We start from the raw sequence: 7,863 nt of genomic DNA, 5'->3' as shown, positions 1-7,863 counted from the left end.
GGCAGAGTGGAGGGACAGCGCAGGAGGGGAAGACCCTCTATGAGGTGGATTGATTCAGTGACTGGGGTAATCGGGATGGATGTGTCAGAGGCAGTAAGGTTGGCACAGGATAGAGCAGGGTTTAGGGCTATTTTACATAGGGTCGCTATGAGTTGCAAGTGACTCGACGGCACATAACAACAACAACAACAACAATATTCCAGTACTGGACACATTAGATCAAATAATATTTCTATTTTAAATTTTTTGAGGAAGTGCCAGACTGTCTGCAGTAATAATTGCCTCATTTTATGACCATTTTTCACTATTTGAAATTCTGTTCTACTCTACTCCCCTATTAATCACTATCCCTCTGTAGAGTCTTTCGTCAAAGTATTCCCTTGCTTTTCTATATTTTTCATTTTTTCTGCCTTCTGTGTTTTTAATTGAAAAGTCCAGCACCAAATTCTTACTGTTGCCTCCAAGAGCAACATTATTCTGATTCTATATGTATTATAATCTCTTCTCTGGACTAGAAACGCCAACTCCTCTTTTCCTAAACTTGAGCCAGCACTTGAATAACTTGGAGGAAGAAAACTCCAAATATGAACAATGACAGCTTCTTGATATTATCCTTGTAATTCCATTATCTGATTTCAAACCTACAGAATTCTTTGGAGCTAATTATGCTACAAATGTTCTGCTCTAAAAGGAGCAAGCGGGGTGTGGGATAGCTATCTATGACCTCCGTTAACTCCACAAGGGGGAACTGTCCCCATCATCATCATCATTCACAGAATAAAACTAGTTCCCACGAGATTAGTCATGTCCCCCATGCTCCTGCACCTCCTTCTGTTAATTCCAACACACCAATCTTACTGCTCTCCTGGGTCCAAAATCCATCGTTATGTTCACAGAGCACATGGAATTATACTCATGAATGTGGGGTTTATTAGGGAAGTTAACAGGACACAATTTCAGTTGGCAACAGGATACAGTTTCTCAGTCAAGACAGCTCCCTAAGTGTGCTCACAGGTCCTTCAACTTTCAGTGTCACAAGTTTAGACCAGTGTTACAAATCTCTTAGTCTTTCTAGTTATGGCTTTCCCTGCCACTAGTCCTCTAACAAACTTGGGTGAAAGATCCTAGTTTTGGTTCTATGAGATAGCAGTCTCCAAGTCAGCTCTAATGTCAGGTCTCTGGTTTTCTGCTACAGTTGCTGCTGCTCTCCTGTAGATTTGGCTGGTGCAAGAATCTCTTCTTTGCTGGTGGTGAGATTCTCAAAATCTGTCATGGAATTAGCTCAATTTAGTGATGAGACTAGCTAAGCCCTTGTTGATAGGCTATCACACCCTGTTCACATATTCCTGCCCATCCACAGGGCAAAGTCAAAGTCATTGGCTAGAAGCCATTATGAACAATAAACCCTTAGCCACATCTACTAATCCTTATATATCATAAGACCAGCAGCCAGGAAATGAAAAGGCGCATTGCCATGGGAAAGTCTGCTGTTAGGGACCTCTCCAAAGTACTGAAGAGCAATGGTGTCTCTCTGGAGACTAAGGTGCATCTGATACAGGCCATGGTCTTCGCAATCACTTGTTATGCATCAGAGAGTTGGACAATGACCAGGGAGGATAGAAGGAGAATTGATGCCTTTGAGATGTGGTGCTGGAGAAGAGTATTGAGAATACCATGGACTGCTAGGAAAACAGATTTGTCCTGGAAAGGGTTAAACCGGGTGGCTTCTTGGAGGCAAGGATTCTGAGGCTCCGTCTAACATACTTTGGACATGTTGTGAGGAGAGACCGGTCCTTAGAGAGGGACATCATGCTTGGGAGGGTGGAGGGACGGCGCAGGAGAGGAAGGCCCTCTATGAGGTAGATTGATTCAGTGACTGGGGTAATTGGGATGGGAGTGTTGGAGACAGTGTGATTGGCACAGGACAGAGCGGAGTTTAGGGCTGTTGTACATAGGGTTGCTATGAGTCGCAGGCGTCTCGACGGCACATAACGACAACAACAACAACAACAACAACAACAACATCATAAGACTAAGCTAATGAGATGTTAAAAATATCTACTTCATTCATATAAACAACAAAGGTAAATACTATTATATACATACATAAGCCTGTATTATTAATAATAACAAACATTAATGTACAAGTGGATACATAGACAAGCAGGCAAGACAAATAGATTTGAACTGGTAAAAGAGACTAATACCCATGATCATATATAGGTTTGGCAGATGATATTTTGATATGATTATTTGTATGTGTGGCAAAATATGTCAGCCATATAGTAAAGCCAACAGTGGCCATTGTTATATAACTTCTTAACTATCATTGAACGCTCTGAGGAAATGAATCACTAATCATAGGACCTCAGGACCATAATCTTGGGGACAGTCGAGGTCAGTTGGTGTAAAGTGGCTCACTAAAACAATGATTTATATCCTACTTAGATGAGCAGCAACTTGAATCTTAAAAGCTTGTGAACAATCATCTAAGGTGTAACTACTGAACTCTCCCTGTCTAGAACAAAGAATGATGGATAAAATCAAAGCTGGATGGACACAGTTAGCCCATAGGACTAAGGAACTTTAGCTTTCACAGCCCTGAGACCAGAAGAACCAGATGGCTACAACTGCCTGTCATTCTGGAAAGGATCAAAACAGAGAGTTCTGGTAATCATGGTAGGTAAATGCTGAACAGATCTCAAAGGCGTAAACATGACCAGGGTACTTGTCTGATACAGACTGATGGAGGAGCACCTGAAACTCTGGCCCTTAGTCACCTTATGAGATTAGAACTAGACTCACCTCTCTAGCACAGCTTTCAGCCAGCCAGACAACAGTATAATTCAAAGGTCAGCATTTTCCCAGGAATAAAGTTTAGAAGATGGGGAGGAAGAGGATAAAAGGATGAATGGAAATAAAAATCACAAGAAAAAAATGGGAAGAATGCTGTTAAAATGTGGGTTGTTGTGAGGTGCCATAGACTCAAGTAAGACTCATAGTGAACCATTGAACAAGATATCTGAACCCTTTCCTTTCCTGCACCATCTCCATCATTTCTAACATGCTTGAGCTCATGGCTGCAGTCACTGTGTCAGTCCATCTTATTGAGGGTCTTCCTCTCTTTTGCTGACCCTCTACCTTTCCAAGTGTGATGTTCTTTTCCAAGGAAAAGTCTCTTTTAACAACATGCACAGTTGTATGTGAGGCAAAGCTTTGTCATCTTTGCTACTAATGAGCACTCTGGCTGCACTTTTTCCATGACCCTTTTAATTCTATTTGTAGTTTATGGGCTATTTGGTACTCCAACACCACAACTCAAAGGCATCAATTTTTCATCTGTTGTCCTTACTCATTATCCACCTCTCAGATGCAGAGCTGCAAGTGATTGAAAAGATTCTGGCCTGAATCAGGTACAGCTTAGTCTTCTAACAGACATCATTGCTCTTTACTAATTTGGAGAGATCCTGCAGACTTCACCAGTGCAATATGTCTCCTGATCTTCAGATTGCTGGTACCAAGGGTGTTGACTGTAGATCCAAGTAAGATGAAATCATTGACAATTTCCATCTTTTCTCTATCTGTCATAATGTTGCCTATTGGTCCAGTGGTGAGAAATTATGTTTTATTGGTGTGGAGATATAATCCACACTGAAGGCCATAGTTTTTGATCTTCTGCAGCAAGCACTTCAAGTCCTCCTCACTTTCAGCAAGTAAGGTTGTGTCATCTGCATTACCTAAGTTGCTGATAAATCTTTTTCTATGTTGCCACAATCTCTTCAAAGAGTCAAGCTTCTCAAATGATTTGCACAGCATACAGAATGAATAGGCACTGAGAAAAGATGCAAGCCTGACACATACTTTTCTTAACTTTAAACCATGCAGTTCAATAATGCAAAAAAATGTGTATGAATGGATGATTGGAAATCCAATCTTTACTTTAGACTTCCACTTAAAGAGCCAGAAAAAGTTAGAAAGAAAATCTGCATATATGCGTAAAAAACACCTGTATGTCACGATGATCATCAGATCCACCATCTATGATGAGAATGGCCCAAGACAGGGCAGTGTTGCCTCCTTGCACATGGGTTTGCCATGAGTTCAGGCCAACTTGGCAACTAACATCAGCATTAAAGATGTCACTCCAAGCCTTAGAAGTCTCACTGAAGGGAGAGGATACTTTAAGATCCACAACAACAGAATAGTCAACACATTCAGAAATCTATCTAACATAAACTCCACCTTGGCTCTCCTATTTACTGGCTGTGTGATTTTGAATGAGTTATTTACTGCCTTTGACATTTAGGATTCCCAAATGTAAAATGAGGTATCATTATTGTTTGCTTTAAAGATAATATAACATAACCTTTTTTCTCTCTTTTTACTTATTGGTTTGCATGAAAAATTCATATACATTGTGAATCATTCATGTACATTGCCTTTCACACATTCCTACATTCACAATGTCTTTAAAATGATAACTCATGTACATTGTGTTTTATAAAATTAATCACCATTGATCTATATCTACTATTACTCCATCTTTTCAGGTCCCCATTCAGTCTTTCCTAATTCCTTCACCATCTCCCCCTTCCACTTTTCTAACTCTGTTATCCTAGTGATTTCTCCCCTCCCCCCACTCTGTGCTTTTGTCTGCCTCCTCTTCCCCTTTGGAATTTTATCCACATCTTGTTTCTCATCCTTCTATTTTTACAATAGAAGTAGATGTAGTAGTTGTCCTTATGAGAGTTAATTCACTCAGCATAATGCTATATAGATTCTCCTACATTATATAGTATTTTTTTCTTTTCTTTTCTTTTATTATTTGTGTGTGTGTGCGTGTACCATCAAATCAGATCTGACTGATACAGGAGGAGATTGTCCCTCCTTCCCCGGCAGAGCATCTGGTGGATTCGAACCGTTCGCCTCTGGGATTGCAGTGCAGCTTCTTGCCACTAAGCCACCAGAGCTCCCCTCATTATATAGTATTTTACATAATTATTGCTCCTTAGTGCTGCATAGTATTCGATTGTGTGAATGTACCATAATTTCTCAGTCCATTCATTTATTGATGGACATTTGGGCTGTTTCCATTTTCTTGCTGTTGTAAATAATATTGTTGTGAATATAAGTGTACAAATGTCCATTTGTGTCTCATACACAAAAATCACCTCAAGGCTGATCAGAGACTTAGGAGTAAACTTCAAATCTATAAAGATCACAAGAGAAAAAATGGGACCTGACTTAGAAACCTTAGCCTATGGTATAAATAAGCTTGCAAATATAGCCAGAAATGCATAACTAGGAGAGGACAAAATTGACAAATGGTACCTTTGAAAAATTAAATCCCTATGTACTTAAAAACCTTTTCTCAATATGGTGAAAAGAAAACCTCTGTCTGGGAAAAAACATTTGGCGATGAACTTTGGCCTATGCTGTGCCAACCTTACTGTTTCCAACACTACTGATCCTATAGCCAAAGTTACTGTGTCAATCCATCTCATCCAGGATCTTATTCTCTTGTGTTGACTTTCTATCCTTTCAAGCATAATGGCCTTCTCCAATAACTGGCTCCTCCTGGTGACGTCTCAGATAAAAGTCTTGTAATGAAAGCTTACAGAATCCTACAGGGCCTTCACAAGAAAAAGACTGGTAAACCCAATTACAAAATGGGCAAAAGACATGGAAAGACTTTTCACAGAGGAAGACATTCAGATGGACAGCAGACACATGAAGAAATGCTCAAAATCATCAGCAGTAACAGGGATGCAAATCAAAACCACACTGAGATACCATCCCATCTCAGTAGCAGTGACAAAGTTTAACAGGACAGCAAGCAGTAAATGTTGGAAAGGATGTGTAGAGATAGGAACTCATACACTGTTTGTAGGATTATAAAATGGTACAACCACTGTGGAAGGCAGTGTGGCGTTTCCTCAAAAAAGCTGAACATAGAAATCCCATATGATCAAGCAATTGCATTGCTGGGAGCATACCCCAATGGAAATACAAGATAACCTTTAAACCTTTAACCAAAAGCATCCCCTGAGGTCTTAATAAATTATTTAAGTCCACCACTGCCACCTCCTTCTTCTGCCACTCCTGGTGCTGTTTGTGTGCTTGTTTGGTGAGAACCTGGTACCTCTTTTGTGAAGCGTCTGCTGAGGAGACTCCGGCGCTCACCATGGCCGACAAGAAACCCAAGGAAGGAGTCAACTGAGAACAACGATCATATTAATTTGAAGGTGGCAGGGCAGGATGGTGCTGTGGTGCAGTTTAAGATTAAGAGGCATACACCACTAAGTAAACTAATGAAAGCTTATTGTGAACAACAGGGTTTGTCAATGAGGCAGATCAGATTCCAATTTGACCGACAGCCAATCAATGAATCAGATACACCTGCACAGTTGGAAATGGAGGATGAAGATACAATTGATGTGTTCCAGCAGTAGACAGGAAGTGTCTTCTAAAATAAACACAGAGGAGCCTGCTGTTTTACTCCAGAACTCTGTTCCTGCTGACCAAGAGTACATTCTCAATTAGAAAACCACATCCTGACGACTACAGTGTAGTTTTCTCTCTTCTTTCATTTCCTCTTCCCAATTCTTTTATTGTATATAAAGTAACTGGTACATGTGCACATGCATATTGCAGGTATTGTTTTTTTTTTTATATATACAAACTAAATGGCCAATGGTATGTTTTTATCAACATCTATTGGAGATGGGATGGGGAAAAATACTGGTTCTATGAAAATACCCCCTTTCTCCCTAAGAGGCATGCTCATTCAGCTCTTATCTTTATATTCCAATAAGTTATTTTGTTCTCACTGTTTAACAAAAACTACATTTAAAAAAATCCTTACATACCTTGAAAAAAAATTACTTAAATGAGTTGAAGTTTAAAAAGTGCTCAGGACAAAGTCAAACAACTATGATTATTTGGGTAATAGAAGGGTTTGGTGAGAGTTTGCCTCCCCCCCCCCTTGGATCCTCCTAAAGAACTTTTTTTTTCTTTTTAAAAAAGATTTACTATTTATGTTGTGATTTTTGTATGTTGAGGAAGATGGACATTTTTAAATTCTGAGGAATGTGAGCAATTGCAAAGGGAGGTCAGTTTCTAAAGTGAAAAAATCCTTTCCAGCAATTGGCATTGGGGTTTGTGGAGCCCCTCACATTTAGAGAGCCAACAGTCACTCTGGAAAAGAAGACATAACTCTTAATGATGAGAAATGAGCAATATGGAAATACCTCCCCACAATCTTTATTCTTCTCTCTGATAGAAATATTGCTTCTTGGCTGAGTATTGTTTGTTTCTCTTCCAAGTACTGACTTTATAACAGTTTTGCTACATAAAATTCTTAACAGATTCATTAAGCTTCTCTGGCTTGGTAGAAAAGAAAATGTATATAAGTATTAAAAACAAAAGACAAATGTGGAAGAGAACTTTTTAAGCTTAGGGGATAAAGAGATTATGTTCAATTTATTATTATAACACGGTTTAGAAATGGATCTTTTGTGACTATTTATAGAAGTGCACCTGTTAAAATCTTCTTCTTGTTTCAAAGCATCCTCTAAAAGAGTTAATTTAATATGTGAAGTATTTCCCTTTTGTTTGCGTTTTGAGTAATTAGAATATGTATTAGAATTACAGTCTTTTTCTCAAAAAAAATATGCTGATTTACTTACAGAGTTCGTTTACATTGTTTTTCCACACCGATCCTTCCCCTTTCCTTTACCCAACCCTCCTGCCACCCATCAAATTGTGCAACCCTACAATTAATGCCCACCCCCATCATCACACCTCTGCTCCCCCCCTTGGATCCTTGTACTCGTTTAACAATAATGGTCTTATATAGTCTTT

At 39.3% G+C, this 7,863-nt stretch overlaps 2 pseudogenes; one reads left to right on the top strand and one right to left on the bottom strand.

The window, feature by feature from the left end:
- The window catches only part of LOC102844471, a 9,551-nt pseudogene extending 3,365 nt beyond the window's left edge, over window positions 1-6,186 (bottom strand).
- LOC102852494 lies at window positions 6,185-6,470 on the top strand (annotated as a pseudogene).
- The last annotated feature ends 1,393 nt before the right edge of the window (window positions 6,471-7,863 follow it).

Source organism: Elephantulus edwardii, unplaced genomic scaffold (genome assembly GCF_000299155.1).
Source record: "Elephantulus edwardii isolate Elephantulus edwardi_28Jun2011 unplaced genomic scaffold, EleEdw1.0 scaffold00059, whole genome shotgun sequence".
NCBI classification, from domain to species: Eukaryota; Metazoa; Chordata; class Mammalia; order Macroscelidea; family Macroscelididae; genus Elephantulus; species Elephantulus edwardii.
Note: the sequence above shows the minus strand (reverse complement) of the source record. Positions and strands in the feature narration are given on the sequence as shown.